Source organism: Ptychodera flava (genome assembly GCF_041260155.1).
Source record: "Ptychodera flava strain L36383 chromosome 23 unlocalized genomic scaffold, AS_Pfla_20210202 Scaffold_23__1_contigs__length_28996876_pilon, whole genome shotgun sequence".
In the NCBI taxonomy this organism is placed as follows: Eukaryota; Metazoa; Hemichordata; class Enteropneusta; family Ptychoderidae; genus Ptychodera; species Ptychodera flava.
This window is the reverse complement of record NW_027248277.1, coordinates 19,146,589-19,171,516: the sequence shown is the minus strand read 5'-3', so window position 1 is coordinate 19,171,516 and position 24,928 is coordinate 19,146,589. Positions and strand designations below refer to the sequence as shown.

Sequence of the window (24,928 nt, the reverse complement as noted above, 5' to 3'; positions counted from 1 at the left end):
CCATCAAGCAAACTATTTTTAAACAACAAAAAGTAAAAACATTAATTTGCACCTACAGGGTATAATTTCAATGAAAAGTATTTCATTATTGAAATAAGAATGTGACATGAGAAGATTTACAGGAAGATTTATAATAGCAGAGGTATAATTGCTCACTCATGATAATTTTGATATTTATAGTGTGGTGAGTGTCAACTGCACCTGCTTGCCACTAATTATGCTGAAGTGCTTTCAGCTTTCTAAACAGTCTGGATATCTTATCTATGAATAGCCTGAACTGAAATTCACTTTTTCACAGTAACAATGTTGACAATATACATACAGGCTGTGTTAACTAGATGAATACAGACATTTTGACATACTTTAGCCAACAGAGTAGGTGATAAACAGAACAAAATTTCCAGAAAAATTGAAATCTTGGAGCTGCATACTCTCGAATATCATTTGGCTTGAAACAGGTTTCTAATATTTTGTCACTCAAAAAATCCCTTTGGCTCAAAGTTGGTAGTCAGCGAAGATTTTTTGACCACAAACAGGAAAAACTGACCCAAAATACAAATATGCAAAATCACTGCAATTTGACAAACCTGACATGTCACCCCTAGCAACCTGCACATCAAATTTCAAACTTGTGCAACAAACTGTTTTTAGAGATTTTTTGACCAAAAATGGGAATTGTCCCGAACTTACAAAGTCCGCAATTGTTCGAACAAACTCTGGTTACCTCTAGCAAACCACATACCAAATTTCAGACCAATAGGACAAACGATTTCAGAGTCGAAGATTTTTTGACAAAAAAACCAACAAAATTGCTGGAAAATACAAATATGCAAAATTTGAACTTCAGTTTTCCCTAAGAACCTGCAACTGAACTAGCAGTTCCTGAAAAGAAGATGAATGTTGATGGAACACAGAGGATGGAGGACTGAGGACAATCCACTTATATTAATAAAGCTCTGTGTCATTGACAGCAGGCTAAAATCTCACTTATGAAGCAGTCTGTAAGAAGTGTTGTGCTTCAGGAGCAAAATTAGTGTGAAAGGAAGATATTGTATAGCACTGATTCTCGGTTCTCACTACATGAAAGATGAAACACACATGCAAAGAAAATATCTGTAAAGGCATTTTTCCATCAAAGTCACAATACTCAACATCGTCAAACTCTAAGGTGATGTTGAACTTGTTCACCCATAATGCAACTAACATTATGTAACTTGACACCCCCTGAAAAAGAACTCACGAAAGATGATATAGTTAAAATTGGTAAATAGGTGCTTTAATTGAAATATATAGAGACCTCTTGCATGTGATAAAAAGAAATATGTTTGAATGAAATCTTATTTGAAATTCTCAATGTTTGTGCTTGCAATTCAGTGAGAAGACTCAAAATCACCAACAAAGTATTGCTGTTTTTCTGTATTGCCCTTTGCATGATAAAAAATTAAACAGATAGCAGGCCATCACATTGACATTTCAGATCTTATCACATTTGAAGACAATTACTGGACATACATGGGTCATGGTGCACTATCCTCAGTTCACACATGCCAAAGTAATAGCTCCAGACATGAAAATAATAATGGCTTGCAAATTTTGATAATATCAGAAAGAAAGTAACATTGCATATATGTATGCTCCAATACATTGTCCTTGTGTCTAGGGATTAAAAAGCTATTTAAGTTTGTCAGAATTACATCATCCATCAATTTTACTCCTTTGTACATGTATGTATCATTTATATGAAGATGCAATCCACATGGGGATTGGACTACCGTAATCATACCAGTGTGATAATAATTATGATCCTGCATTTGCATTGCCTAGGAGTAGTCTATAGTGATAGTGAAACTGTAGTCTCTTGTAAATGTTTGCTTTCCTAATGCTATGGCTCAGCTTTTAACATGCCATTTCAGTTATTTCCAGTCCCTGTTGTACAAAACTTTTCCCTGCACCAGGTATTTTTCAGCTTCAGACTTTGTTACTGTGACAAAAAGTGACTGTCAATGGCTTCTTCCTCAGCCTCAGTCGGTGGTACTTTTCATCCATGAATGTAGCATGCTTCCTTCCTTCCTATGGAAAGGTAAGAAATGAGAAATTGAACAATTTAAAAATTAGAGACATGAGGACACTGAACTTTGATCATTGTTTGAAACTCTTTTCATGCTCAGGATGTCAGTTTGTTTAATCCTCTTTCTCCCAAGTGGTATTTATTTCTATGGTTTGTCTATGGAGCCTGTTGTAAAGAGGATTATATGGATTCATGATACTGCCAGGCATCAAAATTAGTGTTGTTCAATGATAGCCTACACTTGAGTATAACCGCTCACATTGTCTAATATTCACCCCATGATAATTCTTTCCAAAGCCCTCCCAAAACAGTTAAATCCATGGCAAAGTCTTCCAAAGGAACCGATTTTAAAGATCCCATTCAAAGCAAACAACCACACAGATATACCTTGTTAAAGCAAAGCAGTCTGTGATACTGTCTAAGATTTTAAAGCAGGGGGTTGAATGGAGGGAAATCACTTGCTTAACTGACATAGTTTCTATGGAATTTAACTTGAATAATGCAATACAGTATAGATAAAAGCTACATTTAGAATCCACTACATCCTGACTAAAGGCCACTTTGAGACTGGTTTGATTAGCTGTAATACATAAACTACACATTGCATAGACATCACAAAAACACACATCATTAGACAGTAATTAAAGGGACAGTACACCTGTTACTTTTCTGATTTAAAAAAAAAATGTTTTTGTACCAACTAAACTATCTTTTCTTCTCCCTTGAAATGTCAAGTTTTCACCTAATCAAAGTGCACTGTAAATTTTGGTGTGGAATAAAATTAATTGCTAACAATCACAATTTCATATATGCTGTCTTCACAAGTTAAACACTGGACATGCAACATGCTTTTCTCAATAGAAAAAGACAGTGCAGTTGGTACAATTGAACAAAAAATTAATAACAATATCATCAAAACTTACAGCTACTGTTCTGAGGGAACAAACAGAGTGTCTGACATTTGTTCTGAATAGATAGGTTGCAGTCAACTCAGATTGTATAGTTTGTTTTGAAAAATTGTCAATATAAAAAAGGTTTCACTGAATTTCCCTGGATACCACAGAATCTGGTTTTGATGATATGAATATATGCAACCTATTCATACACATATCTAATGGAACCCGGATGTGACAGGATCAGACTCAGAGATGGTGGAGATCTTTTCACAAAAGCAGTTTATACCTCACTTAAAAGGGAAAGAAAGGACAGGATAAAGGTCAAGAAGAGGTATTACTGCAAAAAACTTGGGAAGGAGAATAAAATTCCACAGTTTAATATCATCATTACTTCACGTCAGTGCCACATCCAAGCTGCCATGAGTGAGAGGAACAAAGAAACCCTATCAATGATAATTCATCCCTCTAGTGTGCATAAATGAGGTCTATATCTAGAAACATACTGACTGGCTGTAGGCCCTAATGACTGAAAGTTACTAAAATAATTTCCCCTTAATTTAAGAATTAAAGGAAATTATTTAATTTCAGGTAACTCACAACTTAACAGGCAAACACATGTACACGTACTGTGTTGTCCTTACAACCACTCAGTACACTGGCAAGGCGTCAGTATATCATTAACAATTCACTTACCAGTTTTATATGGCTTCTCTTTCTCATTTCCAGAAGAACATGGTGCTTTCTTTTCCTTTGCATCTTTTCCCTTGAAGCTAAGCAAAAACAAAGCATACATGTATAAATCATTTAGCAAAACTAAATATTTTTACCTGCAGTCATGTAACTGAATATTCATCTTAGAAATGCAGAATGTCTGTATTTGACATTGCAGAATGTTGAGAAGAGAAGAAATAACTTATGCTCACTACTCAATCATGATTTGGGAATACCTGCCAGACAGTATCACTTTCCCACCTGCACAGTCAGTAAAAAGCAGTATTGAGCCAAAACTATATGTATTTTCAACCACTTGGCTTTATATATTGTAACAGCTTTTATAGTCTGAAAACATGTGTACAGTATCTCTGTCTTCAGGGACCTTCAAATCTTCAAGTCTATGTTAAAATGCAACGTATGGGACATGTTTTGCTTCACAAGTTTTACTACCTTTTATGTAAAAAAACAATTAACAAGGAGAATATTCCCAAATCATGATAGTCGAGAAAGAAGGCTAAAAATGAGAAGCTTTTAAAAACAAGGTAACTTTCATTCTCATATTTTCAAATGACTTTGAATGGGAGACGTGATCTATTTACAATGCCAAATTTCCTTCAGTTAAAACACTCTAGACTGTAATGAAGCCTGATCTTCCAGTCCATCAATTTCATGTTCTGTGAGCACCATGCCCCCAAGAAATTTGCAAGATGCAAGAACAAGAGCATGTGCAGCATTCTGAGACAGTTGATGAATCCCAGGCACCAGGAAAAAGTTTATTTACAAAACATGCACAGACTATCATGTTTGCAATTTTCTTGGCAATTGATAGTTTTAGCTACATGAATATGGCACATACAGCCCCTTATATTTTAGGAGGGAGGTTGATGCAGTTGGTCTCTATTAATAAGTTCGATGATGAAAAACCAACTCCGTTTTTGGCCTAAAAGATTGAAAAGCAAACAAAGTGATACTTTGGAATGAAATTTATGTACAGTATACATGTAGTTCATCATGTGAGTGTTTGATGTTGATGACATCTTGTTTATCTTTTTTTGAAGTGATCGGATTGGTGATATGCAAATGAGCCATTGGTTATTTGAGTCCACAACTGCAGAAGTGCCTTTGCTCAACTACGACAAAACAAGGAAGTAACAACAACAAATGCATAAAATGGTTTTATTTATTCCTATTTGTACACACATACTGTTGCGAAGTATTTGTACCATGATAACATGACTTCTAGATGCACGATACTATCTGAGTCTATCTGGCATATATTTATACTGCATTAGGAAAATTATTCAGAACTTACAATATCACTTTTATGATCAACATCCTTGGGACAGAAATTCATGACAGCGACCTCAGGACTGGGATCCATGGTAGTGTCCTAGGACAGGTATCCATGACAACATCTTCACCCAACTCCTATAGCTTTAAAAGAACAAATCACATACACACCGCAGTGAGTTCAAAATGAAAGCTAATGACTCTGAGTCTTGATCACCACTTCTACAACCTTGGCACTTTTCCCCCATGATTCAAAATAAATCAAATTGATGAAGCCCTGAACTGCAATTTCTGTGACTAATTTTACCCGTTTTTGTAAAAAATCATGGGAGTTATAAATGGCGAAAAACATTAATGGCCTTCCCATATTATAGCAACCCAGAAGCTAGCACACGTGTAAAAATCAGCCTTGGTAAACTTCCCCTTTAAATAGCACAGACTGCAATTTTTAAAATTTCATCAAACTTACAGCAACTGGACCCCATTGAAAGAGTATAAAATTGTATTTTTTAATCAGAGTTCTCCACAGGCCCATTAAATGTGGCAGCTAGCTGAGTGTTGGAATTACCCACTTACAAAACATGTAACAAAATAAGGCCACTTTGGAATGTGACTTTTCTTTCAACTCTGTATTTTTGCGGTAGTTTTTGAAGGATTAAAACATTCGGTTTTTATCAGTGTCAATACTCTTACAAAGTGTTTCAATTTCAAAGAAAATTTTTTTCTAGAAAACTGACTGGCTTCATGCTACATGTAACTTCACTTGATACACAGTTAAGTTCCATGTAGTTACAAAGTTGTTATTCTCGATTGCTTTTTGAGAGTGTATTCATCATGTGATCATCATGTCTACTGAGTAGAGTGACATATTTAGGAAAGTTGTGACAGGTACTCAAATTTTATGCAAATAGTATGCTAATGTTATGCTAAAATATGGAAATGAGGCAGCACAATTTTTCAATCCAATCGTGGAGACCATTGATGTTGCGATTTACAAGATTTATTATATTAATATGTAAACAGAATTGCTATTCCCCAATATGTCAGAGAATTTGCCGTCTTGATGTTAAGAAAGGGACGGTTTCATTTGATTTGTGAATACAGACTTGGGGGGGGTAGAACTTGAGAAAAAAAGGGATGGGAGTGTCTCCTGATTTCATGCATACCAATTAACCCCAGACCCACCTGCTCATAATTACTGAAGTCTCCCTCAGTTGAGTTTGGTACAAGAAACATAGCTTTTGATTGTTATTGGGAATTAAAACATACCATGAGCGTTAACACACTGAAATCTTGAAAATATTTTGATAGTACAGCATGCCAGGAAATAAAGATTGTTCATGCTTCCATGTCGATTTATTCTCAGCAAAGTCAGCCACACGTCTGAATTAAATTCTGAGTGAATTGCAAACCATTGAAGACATGGGAACTTGGTACATGATTATGGAATGTGAAACATAAATTAGGCTTACCCCTTCAGCATGGCTGACTTTCTGATTATTTTTTTTTCCAAAGGATATGCTCGATAAACAATAATTTTTGCTTGTGAACTTTATATTATTAGCCAAGATTTAGTTTCAAACTCCCAAGAATACTATAATATTAACACATAATCTACGTATTCTTACTTCACTTGATGATATAATGTTTTAATAAAATCTCTTTCACCCAGGCCCATAGAAAAACTTCAATTATATTATATGTAGACAAAGAGGAAATATATAGGGGAAAGAGCTTTCCTTAAAGATACTTAAAAATACAAAAATTATTGAATGTTTGGACTGACCCAGGTATTCTAAGCTGGATTGGAATACACAGTCAAAGGCAATGTGATGCCAATGGTAAAGGTTTATATTCACTGGGTAAAGGGCTGAACGAATAGCGAAGAATCAAGCGACAACTGAACAAAAGAAGAGTGAGCTCTGTCTCCAAAAATCTCCAGATTTCCGGTGGAAGCGCATGTTGGACATGGCCCAGACGCGCACCGTTTGCGCTTCCACTGAAAGATTGGAGATTTTTTGAGACAGAGCTCATAATATTAGCTGCAGTAGGACTCGGACTAAGTCACCTCGACCCCTGTCCGTTTCGACCCAGTATTTCACACTCTCTTGTTGTGCTCACCTCTACCTTGTCATATCTTTCTTGTTTCATGACGTTTTACTGAATATATCATGTATCTTTCCTGGGAAAATTGGCTTCTAAAACAAACAATTTAGCTGTTTCGATACACAAAATGCGGAGACACTTTTACAACCAAGCGCAGCGCGCAGACTGTTCATAGTTTTTGGCGACTTTGATGGACCCGGCCTAGCCCTACGTACAATGCTGTGTGTTCCCAGAGTTATATGGGGAGGCCGTATAAGGCCGGGAACACACAGGGCTAGGACACCGGCCGGTAACCACAGAGGTCTGCCAGTTGCGAGCTCGGCCAGTGCCCGCGCCGTGTGAGAGGTCTACCACTTACATTGCGTGCAATACATTTTCTCTTCACTGTCAACAGATGCTTTTATATGCATGCCAATTTTAGTTTTTTTTATGTTATTTTGTTGAATATTCAGTAAGCAACGAGAACGTCTGACGTTCAACTCTGAAAAACACATTGGTCGACCTCATCCACGGTCCCTCCACAAAAAGGGCCGTGCCTCACCCTTTCAGCAGATCGCGGGTAGGGAGTACGATCGAGAGGTATAAATTGGCAGTAACAATGACTTAATCATTGATCGTTGGATGAATAACGTTTTATGCTATGGTTTGACGGTAGTAAATCGTAGGTTCAAAGGTATTGTAATGGAAAGCAAAATACGAATTACCACATTCCGGCCGATGTCATCGTGTAGTTAGCGTTGAAGCGAGATAACCTCCATGGCGGAAGGAAGTTTGCAAACATCGCGCCATGAATGACATTGACATTGCTTAGCGAGACCTAGAAAATAGAAGAATACTGTAGTCTCATCATATAACCATAATCCTACCTGGCCCAGCTCGCAACTGACTGACCTCTTTTTATTCGGCCCGGCCTGGCCCTGCATCAAAATTACACGGCGGCCGTGGTATGCATAACCGCGGCCGCTGTGTAATGAACCACACGTAACTGTGCCCTGATTACCGTGCTGTGTGTTCCCGGCGTTATACGGCGTCCCACCGCACACAATGTATCTGTCGAGCCGTTCGGGTGCGTTCCCGACGTTACAAGGTTCCACTAAAGTCTTTCAAAGTGCTATGAGCATCGAAAAATCTGAGGACGTACTTTCGAGATGATAATGATACAAGTTTCATTCATACCGTAGGGGTCGAAACGGTCAAGGGTCGAGCGTGGGTCGAGTGACTCGTAGAAGCCACTGCAGCTCACAAGTTACCCGCGACAAAAATCGGGAAAGGGTTATTAGCTTCATAACAGCCGCACAGTGTCTTATAGGAATACAAAGCAGTGGGCACTTACCACTATCTTTCTTTAACTTGAACAAAAACCGGGAACGTAGTTAGTGTTCGGTAGATGTGCTGTACCACGACCCTCCACGACCGTTGCTGTACAGTCGGTCCCGCTGGCTGGCTGAAGCTGTTCGCACTAGTTACGCACACACGGCAGACATAACCATCCGAGTTCAGAATATAGTGCGTGCCGTGTTGGGCTTAATTGACACGTTAAAGGTTGATAGTTTGGTGTAATTGTTTGACATAAGCAAGTACTATACTTTTAAACAATTACTAAGAAGATACAAATAGATGAAACTTTGAAATTATGATCCGCTACCTCCGCTACCCTTCGCTACCAAAAATCTCATTTGCATAAATGAATCGTGCCTCAATCGTGCAATAATTGAACATACCAGTATATTGATGACGCAAATACAGCGATTTGATTGGTCTAGACGTGAAAAGAACCGAGATATACTCGCGATATACCACGGTTGAAAAACGCGAGAACTCTTGGCAAGTGCAAAAATCCTTTTTTAACATTTCATGCCAGAATGATATATAGCAATAAAGCACACCCAGAGACGGTTACCACTAGATTTCGACCAATCCACTTCATATATGCACTATCGCTATCGCTCGTGCAAATATGTCGTACACTGGTCACAATCTCGTGGATTACCATCGCTTGGGGTGCTTTATTACTTAAGCAACACTCCAGTGAAAACGGTAACTAGCTAAAATGGCTTTCCTTTAATCGGGGTGAATAGAATTAGATAATTAGATATTTATCCTCGAGAAACAAACTATAGAAATTGAAGAGGTACTATTTATGGGTACAAACCAGTATGTTAATCACCGCTCACCTACACAGACTGGCATTGTACCGTTCAACTGTCCATCGTTACAACGGAGAAATGGACTTCTGTCTGGTTTCGATCCAGGACGACAGGAGACAGAAAAAATATCACCATGAACAATACTACCTGTCCAGATGGAATCAAAACCTTTGAGTTGCACACGACACACCCCTATAGGAGAAACAAGGACTCACGTCATATTTTTGTTGCTACCTGTGGACCGGATAGATTTTTAGATAACGGTACACCTTGTGTGAATCCTTCTTTTAATTTGTAACGCAAAGACAAAAAAGAGTGAGAAAGGAATTGCATGAAGTTTATCGTAATGTTAAAAATGTAAACTCCTCTATGCTATATTTTAAACTGAAAAGGAAATAAATAGATTTTGATAATCACGTACCTCTTACGATTATATCGAAAGAACAGGACACTTGATTTGCTGATAAATCTGTGAAAATATACGTCACTTTCGTTGCGCCTTGAGGAAAGCAGTCTCCTGGTGCAGCAGTTCTGTCAACCACAACTGTTCCAGAGTTGTCCTTGGCTCTTGGTTCCTCCCAAACGACCTTTGCACACTGCGTCATATAACGTGGTAGCTGTACGTCTTTGCTGCAGCATGGTGACGTGATAGTAGGACTTTCCACGTCTACAATGCGAGAGTGAAATGATAAGTAGAAGAAAATTGATTGGCTTGGTAAAATATCAATTTCCTGAAGGTTTATCCTAACTCTGATAAAAAACTCAATTATCGGAACTATGATTTTCCTGAAAGGTCTAAAACTTCAAGTCCTTTCAAGGCTTTGAGTATATGTGCCTTAGCAAGTGAAAAATGTACGTGAAAAACGTAACTTATAAGTCTAGATAGGAACTTCAGGCCTTTATAGCAACGTGCGTTTTTTATTTAAACTTGTAATGAACTCTTAATCATCGTCTCTTAAATGCTAAATCGCATTAACGTATCAAGGTAAATCAGAACAGAGGGGATTCAGCAGATTTTTCTCTCGGATTCGAACTCACAACGTACGGCACCCGGTCACCTAGCGAAGACATCACGGTCAAAACCGCTCGGCCAAATCAGAGTCCCGCCTTTAAGAAAGAGTGGTTCAATAAGATACAGGCAAATTATTGCTACGTCGACATTTCTAAAGGTTTGGTGGATTCAACTCTACGTAGAACGAGTAAATGGATAGCTTTTTAAAGCATCGCCTCACCCAGCCATTAATGTATCAATAAATATACAATAAACAATGAAAGCAAGTAAGTTAAACATGTGTGGAAACGTATACATATACCAGATAGACAGACAGACAGACAGACAGACAGACAGACACACAGGGAGACAGACAGGGAGACATTCAGGCAGGAAAGAAGGCATGTGTGCATTTGTAAATAAATGCTTGCATATAGGAACACATGATTTAGATAAAATATGTGTATTTAAAGTACTGTGCGCCTCGACAGTGAGAGATTAATTTTGCTCAAACATTCCTTACGGTATCTGTCAACCATTCTCTTCAAAATAAAGAATGAAAATCGCAATTTACCGTGCAAATTTTGGCTGTCGTCCCTGTGTTAACTTTATGGAGAAAAATAAAAATTTCTATTTTTGAAAATATGGTGAACATTTTCTTGCACCGAGAGCTTTAAAATGAACTCCCACAAGTGGTATATCAGCGAACGATTGCACAAGTCTGAGAGTCCGAATATCTGTATTGACGCGATTTCTACATTAATTCACTAGCAACGGTGCTCACCTTTTATTGTCACAATAAAGGAACAGCTGTACTTAATCACGCCGTTGTAATCTGGCCAGCATTTTACCATGTATTTTCCAATTTGAAAATGACTTCCAGGTGTGTGATCACACAGCACGCTTAAGCTTGGATTCTTTATTGATATTGGGTGTATATGCCACCAGGCTCCACCTATCGGTGTCCCTGGTAAAGTTGTATTTTCCAGGTTGGTGTATTGGCCACAATCGCCCTCAAGTTCTGTAACATTATTATAAATACAAAAATTTGTAATAATCAATTCATTCTTCTCTGAATGTGCAATAGCATGCCATTTACTTTATGTTAACATTTTATATAGCCGTCACTAATATCTGAGTAACCTGCATGCTAAATAATGTTAATGTTGAGGAGACTTGTACATATATTCTGCTCAGTCATACATTGTGTAAGTCATTATTATATTAAGATATTAACGAAACACTGTTAAAACCAACATTCGAAGGGACTGCAATGTTCCTTCAATCATCTGCGAGGAGCGAGGAACTCAATGCGTTTCGAGACAATAATGAGAAAGTCAATTGAAGCATTACGCTACAGATTATCTCCCTGTTAACTCACCAGCCCACACTAAAATATCGCACAGTGGTGATAACATTTGATTTTCCAAGCTAACGATCACATGCCGCCCGTACCCATAATTATCGTTGTTATCAACGCATGAAAAAACCAGGTATGTATACTCTTCAATAGATACCGACGGGATATATCCACAGGAACGCGTTGCTCCTTGATGAACTAAACTTACTTTCGTGTTAAAATCTATGATAGCAACAAAATAAAGAAGAGTGTTTAAAATTTGATACACATATATTAAAATGCGATAATCAAAATTCTAAGAGTCTTAGTCGGAATATCAGTAGTGAGAACGCCCAAATATCTCGTCGAGCTGAACCACGTGACTGACCACAAATACACAGTAATGGTTTGTTTGCATGCCCGTGAATATGAATAATAAGATTAACAACTAAAAGTACCGTAACTTTACACCTCAAACGTAAATCACAATCAATCACAAAATAAAATGGAGCACTTGTAGGTCAAGTTGAGATACTTTTTTTCTGAAAACATCTCAGGATTTGCCTTTTTTTACAGCGCGCGTGACAGTGCGTCGCGTATTGCTCAGTTTCTGGGGCCCAGTTGTCGTTCGCTCCTGAAATTTTCGGAAATGTTGACGGTTTTCTTGGGTTCTCTGATAATATAATGGAAATAACAGACTCCGCTCTGACCATTAACGTTTATTTGTGGGCGCGGGCTCGAGGAAAGCCAAATTAACGGGCTCGGCAAGCCTCGCCCGTTAATTTTTGGCTTTCCTCTCGCCCTTGCCCACAAATAAACGTTAATGATCAGCGCGTCGCCCGTTATTTCTATAATATTACAATACCTGCAGGTTTATATTTCCCTGTATTCAGTACAACTGCTATGGTGCGTGTGGCATATATGGCGCCAAGATCAACGTGTACCGTCCAGGATTGGTTTGAAATTGAAATACAAGTTTCGCAGTCTTCGTCTACCACTGTATAAAGAGAGGAATGACCTTCCTCAACATGTCCGTGCACTCTGACATATTCCTTGTCCAATGCGGCATTCTTGAAAGCTGAAAACGTATTTCACATACTTTTAAAATGTGTACGCGAATTTTGTAACAAATCTTGCTACCCTGATTACTTTCAGTAAATTTCACACATTTGTTAAACGTTGTGTGGGTAAGCCGGAAGGGCTTTATAAATTTAAGAAAACCAAATAACATACATTTTTATGCGTTATTGATGGTAGGTTGCACAAAACATATAGCAATTAAGAGGTGCTATCGCAGTGAATCATGCATGGGCCATATTGTAAAGAATGTAAAGTCTTTTGGGACAAAACTTGACGTTAGTCTTCAATTTACACATCTCGCCGAATCCATTTGTTTTAATATAATCGCAATCAGACCAATCCATAATCCAATAACACTAGGTCAAAATTTGTAAGACAAATTGTAAACATAAACATAGACACAAAAGAGCACAGAACAGACAGTAAATAGACGGCACACAAACAAAGTCAAATTCATGAAAGAAAGATATATGGACCTCTGGCCAAAAGACCAAGAAGTGATGTCAGGTGTTTCGAAAATAGTAAGCGCATCCTGCCCCACATGTGGCACCCGCCATATATCAATCTGTAAGTCAGATAGGTAGTGGTCACTAACTAAGGCCCCATGTCACTGATGCCATCAGTGATCATTTGTCCAAAAAAGCGTTTAATTTCAGTAATAAACGACTTGACGAGGGCGAAGTGCTCTCAGCTATCTCACATAATTAAATATATCGACATTCTCTAGTCATACTCTCTTAAATATTCACAGATCATGACCGAATGCAAGCAAATGTTTTCTGGAATCTTTTTTACATGCCTGTCCTTTGTTTGACAAAATGATAAACTATACAGAACCTGACAAATTTAACTGCAAAATGCGTGGAAATCATAAGCAACAGCTTAAATTTCAAGTTAAAAACAATATGGTGTATTTATTATCGGAAATTCAGAAAGACGTCGACAGACGGCATACAACGATGGAAGATTATCTTGGTCAAACATATATTAATTTTTTTCAGGCGCTAACATATATACACTGTAGAGTTTACGAAAAGTTTCTCGTCCGAACACACGAATGTGATTCCTTTCTTACGTAAAATAAATGAAATACATTTATTCATTTCATTTGAAAAAGTTTTCGTTCATATAATTCATTAAATGTACGCTTATTTTAATGCTTTAATTGTATAATTTTTTAATAGCATTTTTACTTGTGTATCTCAAAATTCACAGAATTAAGTGAAGACGTCTTCTGTGTAGACTTGTTCTATTTTACCTGTCGGTTACAATACGCATGTAATAACCAAGATAAAAACAACAACTGTCACCGCATTTCAGATTCATTTCTGCCATATGAATTCCGGTCTGCTAACATAATGGTGAAGAAGTCGATATACGTATGGGGGCTTTGGACTGGTCCAAAACCACTGCTCCTGTACTTGTACATGATAAGGTGACACACATTTTCAATTTATGTCATCATACAAAATCATCTGCCAGTTTTGATTTGGGAGTGCGCCCATAAACATTGACCTCTTGAGTATGTTTGTGCGTGTCTGTACGAGAGACCCCATGTACAAACATTCAGATTTGACATAAAAATTTGTCTGATCTCAGACCGCTTTTATTAAAAATATATTTCATGGGACACTATCAGACTTATAGAAAATATTTTGGATTATACAGACACAGATGATGTTCCAGGGTTGTTGTTGACAATATATTTTGAAAAAGCTTTTGATAAACTTGAGTGGCCTTTTTTGTTTGAAGCACTCAAATCTTTTAATTTTGGTGAAGGTTTTATACATAGGATTAAATGTCTTTATTCAAATATCTCCAGTTGTGTTATGAATAAAGGAACAAGTACGGGCTATTTTAGTCTTTAACGTGGGGTTAGACGGGTGATTCTATTTCCCCATCATAATTCATCCTTGCTCTGGAAATTGTTCCTGTAAGTTTGCATTCTGATCCAGATATTAGGGGGATAAAATTTAAAGTGACAGAGCTGAAATATGCTTCTTATGCAGATGATTAAACATGTTTTTTTGCGATATCACTTTGGTCAGTTGTTTATTTAAACTTCTCGGTGATTTTTAATTTATTTTTTAGTTTATCTGTCAATAAGGAGAAACCTTAAGCTCTTTGGTTAGGGGACGTACTGATAAACTTGTTGATGTTATATGGCCTACATGCCCCATTGAAGTTATGGGTATTTTTATTTCTTATGATAAGGAAGCAACAAGAAATTTAAATTTTGCAAACCCATGGAAAGTTTTCAGACATGTTTGAAGTTTTGGAAGAATAGATATCTTTTAGCAGGGTTCGCTTACTCATTCTGGACACCTGGTACCACCACTTAATGTCAGTGGTTCGGGATGGTCCTACTTAAATTTGTAAATCAAAAATGTCCCATGGACCTGGTAATGTATGATTTTGAATGGAAATGATTATTGGACCAGTTTAATGTCATATTTACTGTTGGGAAATATTCAAATTATTAGATCTCTGGGTATTTCACGTTTTCTTTATGTTCTTAACCTTTCTTAACCTAATATTGATAGTTCTAAACTAATTGAAAGTTTGTTGTTCTTCTTTTTATGGAATGGACCTGACAAAATTGCACGTAAGACTGTGGTTGGTAGTATAAATCAAGGAGGTTTGGGAATGCCAGATATTTTTGCAATCTACAGCTCAGAGGATAACGGCTCCGTCGTTTTTTGAGCATTATTTTTCGCATCCTTGGAAATTTTCTTGAAAGAGAAATTAAAAACTAGGTGGTATCAGAGTGCCTTTGAAATGTAATTTTAATATTAATTCATTGCCTGTCTCTTTGTCAGATTATGAAAAAAGTATGCTCGCAAAAGGAGAGAATTAACTCAGGAGACCGAGTCAGATAAATATTTCTTGAATCAATGCATATGTAATAACAACACATTTTGATAAACGGTATGTCTGAGTTTGTATAAGCAGGCAATATTTTGCGGGGAATACTTCTCGGAACAGACTTCCAAAATATTCCTTACTGAATTATTCATTCGCTACCAAAAGAGTGGATAAAAACATAACGACATGTCTACATTTAACGCTGATGACATGAATGAAAATGATTACAATATTAATATTTTTCATATTTCATTAAATTTACTTTAGTGTAAAACTAAGGTTGTTACTCCAAATATTACTTCTACATTATTTAAGGTACCAACATAACAGCTCTGTATGGCTCTGCGAAAAATACCATTATACAATGACGTCAAACAAAGAAAAATTCCATTGGATTATCTCTTTATCACATGAACAGTTCTTATTTTTCTTTCATGTGGACAAATCAAACTTTTTGCCAAAATTGCATGATTTTTGTCGCGATTTGTTTTATTTACTTTCATTTAACGAGTAAAGTGGCCCTTCACCCAGGACATATGCAAATGATTAACAGGTATTTTCATTCACAAATCCGATGAAGTTGAAATTTTGATACACCAAATGGTATCTCCACCAATCAGAAATACGGATTCGGTCACGTGAACGTGTCCATCATTGTCTCGGGCTGTCCTGATGCCAAGACAAGTCGGCAATTGGCGGAAATAGCTTTCACCGTGTTAGCGACGGATAGCCATAATATTCAGAGTTACATAGAATATTTTCAAATAGATTTATGAAGTAAATGCAAGGACACAATCTAAACAGTAATGATCATTCTGAGAGATGCCGTGACTTTTAAAAATATCACAAGTTTACCACCTTGGCGAGCTCGAAAGATTCCATTCAACGATACGCGTACACACAGTCATTGACATGCTTGTAGCTTGTGGGCACAACGCTGCAATCACCGTCTCCGCCGGTGTCAACTCGTCAATCCCGATCTCGGTCGTCAGTGTTTACGTCTTACGGATTTTGATGTTTGTAGTGACACGTATCTCGCCCGAAGATAACTCCAAATTGTGTTACTTGACGGAAACTCTGTTCTGTTGTCCTGGTGAACTTTCATACATTCACGGCGCCGCACTGCAGAGTTCAGGCTATAGTACAGCTTGACAGCGTATGTCTTCGCTACAGCCCCACATACGCTGCAGGTTCGATTCCGATCGAGAATTTACGGAATTTTTAAGTGATGAAGGAAATTTATCGTTGTTTTTCGAATGACTTGATTTTTTGTGCCTTCTATTTCGCTTTCCCGAAGATCGTACAGTACTTATTTATTCAGTTGAACTTAGGTTGAGCTGAAGCTTTTGCGTTAATCGCCAGGTACGAGGTTCACATTGAACCTTAAGCTTACGATTCGACAGCAGCCCCGACTATACTTAAGTATTTATACGATCGACGGCATCCGCCATTCGATTCTTGAAAATAGCTAAAGCTTTAGCGACTCGAAATTTCGTTTGGCATGCCTTCTATATTTCAATTTCTGGATTTATCGCGTCAACTTTCAGTAAAAATGTCATAAAAGCACGACATCGATCACGACAGATCGGTTTGTGCACGTAAGCCTCGCGACGCGCTTGCATGAACAGCACCAGTGAAGGAAAAAATTCCGGTTGATGACCTACCATGGATTTCTAGTCTGTGCTGGTCTACATCGCACAGGTGATATACATATACATATACATAAACACACACACACACACACACATATATATATATATATATATATATATATATATATATATATATATATATATATATATATATATATACCCGTTGGTCTACACACACACACACCACCACACACACACACACACCAACACACATACACACACACATATATATATATAGTTAATATAATAGTTGACTCTGTAAACAATCATACAAATCTAGTACTTACATTTATTTTCGAAATGCATTTGTTCCAGTTCTGTCACGCCGAAAAGTTCAAACGTCGACCTTTCCCAAGATACAATAACGTCATGGTTCCCGACACCGCACGTACTCATCATCAAAAGCTCTATTTCTTGCTGGCTGATGAATCGATTCCACAGATTAAACTCAGTCATGTCTCCTTGAAAAGCTTGTTGTGTTTGGAATCCACCGCCTACATAGTCTTGGTCTTGTCCAAGTACAAAACACCCCCGCCGTCAATTTGCGTCTGTTCATGGCTACTACTGCTGTACACGCCGCTCGAGGTAATTTTGTTTCCATTTATGTAGAGCAAATGGTCTCCTGACTGCAATTTCCAAGTAAAACACCAGAACGTCCAAGAAATGAATTCATTCACTCCGAGTGTAAACCAATATCTCTTTCCATCTAAGATTGCAAGCATCCTGAACGTATCAAAAGAGTCAGTCTTATATGGGTGTTCCATATAAATCATGTTTTCATCGCTAACTGTGGCGTAAGATATAAAGGTATAGCCATGACCAACTTCAGGTTGTGGTATTCTGACCCATAAACACATGGACATCTCATCCATATCAGGGATGTCAGAAGAAGGAGCGTACTTTACATATGATGAGTCGGATATTTCAGGGAAATTGATGACTTTTCCCGACAATCCATTGCGTTCGTCCCCTGTAAGGATTATAATTAACAGATTTCAGTCCGTTTCTATATTTTACAAGGCGTCCTATTACACATGAAGAAAATCCAAAACAATAATATGAAATCACATCGATTTTCTACATTGCAGTACGGAGACTATGTATCTTTTACTGTCAATACGGCCTTCCTGATGTATGAAATAGTATTTTACGGTAGATAATAACTGTGTTTAAGGTATAAAAAATCCTTAATGGATTCAGCAAGGCACTCGCACATAATAATGTATAAACAGATTGTCTAATACCAAGTACAAATACTGCAATATGTGCGTTATACTGATAATTTGATTTTTAGAATTATTACAAACCAATAATTAAAGAGATTCAGGAAAATAACAATAATGTTAATAAATAAAATTGTCAAGTTACAACAAAGTTAGAACAAGACGGATAACAAGAAAGCAGGTAAACATATACATATACGAAAGCTCATGAGTGTCGTTTGTTGGATTCTACGCAATCATCCTGAATATAAGCTTTGATTTCTAATATTATTTATTTAGCACTTTAAAAACATACACTAAGAGAAACAAACACGCAATCGCTGGGATAACACAGAAATTTATAAACTTATTATTTCCACTGTGGTACCATTCCTGGACAACAACTTTACATTGACTCATCATATATATTTTTATGGCCTGAAATACCCATACTTAGTAGAAATTTGGACGGATTTTTTAAAAAATAGTAAAAACAATTGTTGCCAGGACACATAATAGAACTCAGCCTTGAGCGGACCATACTCTCTTAAGCTAATTGTAATCGTAACTATGTAACTTGGAATCTCGTTGAAACGACGAGCGGCTTATCGTAGACTCGATACGGCTACTCAACGCCGATGGATTTTGAATTCCAAATGATCTTACTAGTGTTCAAATGAATCTATTTACATGGTTCTAATATTCGCTCAAGGACTCTGTCCATCTGTTTTACGGTTTTAGGTTTAAGACTGATTATTTCCATCCACATTTTACTCAAAGTAAATACTCATGTGTTGCTGTTTTGTGTGATAATGTGTTGCTGTTTTGTGTTTTGTCTGGCATCCTTTGCAAACACAAACCTAATGCCTATTTCAAAATAACGTATCTAAAATTATCGATAAACTTTCGATCCGATTGGCGTACGATTCCTTGGTCTTTAGACATCCTCAAAAGACATTACTCATGAAAGTACGAAAGGATGTGCTGGCTTCTAGAACAAACTCTTACCACTTAAACTTAAAGAATTCCATTAAGCTGACTGCAAGACGTTGCGAGTATTGGACATACATTGCAGCAATCGGGCTTCAGCCATGTGAAACATTACAGAGTCAATGCTTGCACTAAAATGAATAGTTTTAATAAAATGAACTTTTGTCCATGAGGCGCTACGTGATGTTAGCCATAAGTCAGTAGCCTTACGCAGCATTAAGTGTTATCAGTTGTAAGTTTCATTTTTAACTGTAAACTACATTGAGCATGTTTGACTGCATAGCTGGTTATATGGCCGAAGCCGTCTGGGAAAGACAGGCGGAGAAGTACAACTCAGCAAGTTTGTAGTGCGTGTATAAACATGGCGTATTTTAGAGCGTTTGATCCATTTCTTGTCCAATTTGTTTAAGAAGTCAGAATTTCCGCAAAATATCTTTAGAAAAACGCGGAACTTAGTTTTCACAAACAGTGTTCCATGGACGCTTGGACAGAGGGTGCGCATAATGTTACTATTGTGTGTCGAAACACGCAAGCCTATTAGCGCTATTGTCGAATTCTTCACAATCGTCCTGAACAAAGAGAGTTATGACAACCACTTTGCGGTAACTCACTACATAATGCTTAAGCACTGAAAATACCTACCTTCAGCAATTGTGTTGAAAGGAAGAGTAGTGCCGACGACTATTACGAAGATAGCGGACAGAACTTGATCTAGATTAGCCATCCTTGCGGAGGACTTGTACTCAAGCGATAAGTAGTCAACTTGAAAGTCTTGTAGGAACGACGAGTGGCTCACCGTATACTCAGTACAGCTGTTCCCCACGAAGTGCCGAGGATAACTAATATCATTTTCTACGGCAAACACTATTAACTGATGATTAAGTTTTTTACGCTTGGCACTTAGTAAAAGCACGGGTCAGAGGTTGACTTTGAAAATAAAGGCTTAACTCTCAACATCATTATGCTGCTAAAACCTTAAGCAATTAAATTGTGTCCGACATTTGCAAAAAGTCGAGAATATATCATATATTAAAACAGTTGTTGAATTTTTATCAAAATGTCCACCGACAAATTATCTTTTTAAAACTTATTTGGAAATATAGTTAGAAATTAGCATTTTTTCAGTGCCACCAAGAGTACTGCTGTCGATATATCAGGAGTTGACCATTACGAGAAAGGGGTGATACTTAATGTGTCGAGATAACGATCATTGTGAAAAGTCCCTCATATGCGAAATCACCCTGTTTAACAAATAATATACTCGTTTAGCATTGTTGGGGAAAGGTTCGTCAGCTCTGTCAAACGTAAGGGAAAGTTGACACATTCTGCGACGTAAAAACTTGCATGTCCCCATGCTATCCACTCTCTGACACGATTTTATTGTCCCGTTCTTGAAGTTTTATTGACGTTCTGACTCAGTGAAAATATGCATAATTTTACTTTCAAAATAAATACTCGACGTCTGTGCATCACAATGCACCACACTTAGAATAATGAATACAGTGTTTTCAATCGAGTCTGAACAAACAACGTACGGTATCCAGTCACCTGGGTGAAACAAAAGAGGTGTATTGCCACAACTATACACAGTCCATGCAAATAGTCAGATTACATTGATGTAAATGAAATTGACTATTAGCAAATTGAATAGCACGGCGAATTGATCAGAGCGAGACATTAAAGCAAACATAAGCAGAGAACACGCCCACTGTTCACTGATCTTAATTGATCGTCTTGAAATTTGATTCGCAATGAAGTGAAGAATAATAAACAGTGGATGAGGGTAATATCCGTTCAACCTATTCGCTTTTGATCCTTACACTCCGTTTGCTTACTCATATACAAAGAACACGGCACATGATTGTCAAGTTTGACAATACAGTTTTCCGTGAGCTCTCTGATTGTCTGGCCGTTGAGATAGTTTTATAAGTGTCTTATCATGAATAGCAGAAGCGAGACTGTCTATGCTCTTACGAAAATGGTGTGAGAGAGACAGAATCATAGACCGATTCCTAGACTGAAATAACCCCCTTCGCCGATGTTGCAGAATTTATCGTCAAACAACAATGCCCTTGTAGACGCCATATGGCCATGAAAGGTCTCGGAATGCGGTGTTTGATATCTGTGTCGGCGAGCAGCTGAGTCAGCGGGTTATGGTTAATGTCTAATGCTTTTCATTTATTTTTAAATTTGTTATGTAAAATCTGTTAAAACAGAAAGTGAAAGAGAGAAATTTGACGTCGAAGTGTCCTTTGATACGCTAGATACACTTGCTCTTTTACTTCACACATTATATTGCCATAATCATTTGATTGTGGCCGAAGCATAGACTTCAATAGTAGGGATAATGTTCCGTTATGAATTAATATTACGAATAGACTCTCTATGTTGCTGTGAATAGTGACAATAGACCAATCAGATATAACATTTAGAGCACGCTGCACATCAGCAGGAGCAAAAGTGAGGCTGAAACTTGTGAACATTATCAGGTCATTTACATACTGTGACGTAAGCTCGCCGCGATCAGTCTCTTTCGGTAGCATGCACGCAAAAAACCGAGCGGGAACTCTCTCACAAACGTTCGTGGGGGTTGAAACATACCCGAAGGCAAGCATCCCCGGAAAAAATCTCAACCACTTCCGGCCCACTAAGGTAGGCAGACTATGATCTTGCTTTCAGTAGGCCTAGGGTAGGCTTTCCAGTAGTTAGAACTCAATAAAATCAGGCAAAATCACAAAACATCGAGATTGATGTCCACCCATAAGGGACAGTTCACATATCCGTCAACAGGGGCGGGGGGAGTAGGGGTGTCTAGGTCTCAGCACATGTTTCTTGTTGCTGTTGTTTATTTCATATTAATACATTTGACTGCGATATATTGCCAATAAAGATTTATACTACCAAACGTTTAGTGCCTTGGTCTTATGTTAGCACTGATTTTGCAAAGATTTCTTTTTCTCCCACACTGCGTCATGTATATTTCTTTTAACAATCTTATACGAAGTTGTATCACTGTGTTGCGCCTATAACCTGATGTTTTTGATTGCGTAATGCGCCAAAGCAAGCAAGCGTATATTACAAATCTGTGGGTATTTTCACTAGATTATCACCGGGTTAACTTAGAGAAAGTCAACAACGAACGAACCAGCAAGGGTCGTTCGTTGTTGGCTTTGGTGCATTAGACAATCACGCGTATGATAAAACGGTGCACGATTATCACAGGACAAATACATGACACTATACCTGCAGTCATAGCTTGTAGAGAAAACTGGGGTCTTTGATACAGTGAAGAGAACAACATCAAGAAATCTTCAGAAAACCAGTTCTATTAGACCAAGACACTTACGGTTGGTAGTATAAATCTTTATTGTCAGTGTCGTACTCCAACGTATTGTAATGAAATAAACAATATCAACAAGAAACCTGTGCTGAGACCAAGACACTCCTCACCAAACCCGACCCCTGGGGAGGACATGTGAACTGTCCCTATGGTCCCACCAGAACAGCAGCAAAGTTAAGTCTTTTTTGAAAGTAGGCTTTCTCCAGGCTAATCAGGTAACCAAGAACTCACAACTGATTGGTGTTGAACAGACTATGACATCACCCTGCCAAAGAAATGATGGAACATTCCACGTCTAGAAGCTTCGAAGTTACGATGGTCACCCCTATCGACGACTACCATAGCAATACAATTACGTGATTAAGCCATACAGAAGCAGAATTTGTGTGGACGAGTACTAAATAGCGCTTCCATAACAATACGCTTGAGCGATCCTCAGTTTGATCAACGTTTTTACGCTCGGTATACGACAATCTATTCAGGTTGCCATGGCGAACACGATATAATAGAGTTGTGCAGTAGGTCGAACTCAATAAATAAAACAGTTTCTTCATTAAGTTATTGAGAGCAATTGGGTTTTTAGTCAACGTATGGTTTTGCACAGTCGACCGAACTAATTGATCACGCTATCGATAACGTCATTGAAATGTACACGCACTATAGATTAAATGCACTTCGCGAGGAAAAAAAACGATTGTCAATTAAGGCTTAACGTGCGTCGTGACTTAAATGTGTATGTGTAATGAATTTTATGTATTTTGAAAGTTCAATCTTCTTGAAATAATGAGCAGTGCTTTCTACCGAGTACTTTAAAAGTCTAAATAGTTTCAAATCTAGATCATTCGAAACAAGAGTCAACGATTAATCTTTCTCTTTTGTTTGCATATCTGTATTGTGATGCGACTGGGTGCATGTGTGAGGTAGTGTTACAATCCTAAAAATGATAGTTCACAGTCTCGATAGTCTCTTGGGGTGATATAGTTTGTCCCCCGCAATCTAAATCGATTTTGACTATGCAATACTGACGTCAAGAAATAGCGGCACGAAATCAACAATTGGCCTAACTCGTTTACACATTTCAAAATCAACCAAGTAACGTACCCCTTCACGGATGTATCCGGAGTACTACCTTCGTGTACTATTGTATTTCAGCCACTGGTGAAATTCAGATGTTTTAATCTAATCGTTTTAATTTGTTCGTAGCGTGGTTTGAAACAGTAGAATTGTAACATGCCACGCATGCAAGGGCAGGTGATAATTTGAGTAATGTTTACTAATGTCGGTAGACATCTATGTATTGTACGTCATCTTATTGTATTATTTATGGCGTTGTTAAGGTAAAAAAAAAGACTGACTCAAAACGAGACAGCGGAGACTAACCCGCAATGAGAAACTCACGCAGGGGATCTCTCACGAAGACAGTCTACAGACTTTCAGACAGAGAAACTCAATCACGGACTCACTGCCCATTCTCTAATCGAGAGATATCCTGATACGTCAGCGGCTAGGCCGTGGAGCCTGGCCATGGTTCCGTATTCAATAAGCAAGTTCCGGTTCTACGTCATCACTGCTCAGTTGGAACATAGGAATCTTCCCTTCTGTTTTTAATCGAATAACGACAAAAGCATATTCGACTCCTTTGCAGCACGTTGTGGTTTGCAGAGTTTGGAGTTTGAGATAAGTGAATGCAAGGCAAGCTACAGCGCGTGATGTTAATCTAAAATGCTGTTAGCTCGGTTATTGAACCACTTTTTCGGAGTTGGGATTTAGCCGAGCGGTTTCGTCTGCGGCTTCTCCGCTAGGTGACTTGACGATGAACAGTCATTTGCGCAAACAAGTGACGGTTGAAAGTAAACATATTTTCAAGGACTTTAATTGGTAGCGTGCTACGGTCTGAAAGGCTTAATATTCCTATATGAATAGATGTACCACAAAGAGTGAGATTACCCACAATTCTCCTTGATTTGTGCACTAATACTTTATTTGCTGAAGGTTAATTCAATTTTATTATTTTTTGAACAGTTTGATAATGAGAATGTAATTTCAGATTATTTGTTAAAAGTATGCTGCAAAGTTATTGACTATGTTTTAAAATCAAGATTTAATAGAACGAGAAGCCGATGTTCGTAGGTGATAAAATGGTTTACTTTTTGAAGGTAAATCATTAGCTGAGATGGTTTCATCATGCCGTCTATTAAACATGCAGATTTACTTTGCCATGAGCATTCTGTTTAGAAAATTACACTAT

The 24,928-nt window shown here is 37.7% G+C and overlaps 1 long non-coding RNA gene across 1 annotated transcript; it reads right to left on the bottom strand.

Moving 5' to 3' along the window:
• Positions 1-1,254: 1,254 nt before the first annotated feature.
• On the bottom strand, positions 1,255-8,623 carry LOC139123560 (uncharacterized). The gene is made up of 4 exons (XR_011549712.1): positions 8,408-8,623; positions 4,991-5,112; positions 3,658-3,734; positions 1,255-2,066 (listed from the first exon to the last, which is right to left on the bottom strand). It is a non-coding gene; the product is annotated as an uncharacterized lncRNA (long non-coding RNA).
• Between the last annotated feature and the right edge of the window lie 16,305 nt (positions 8,624-24,928).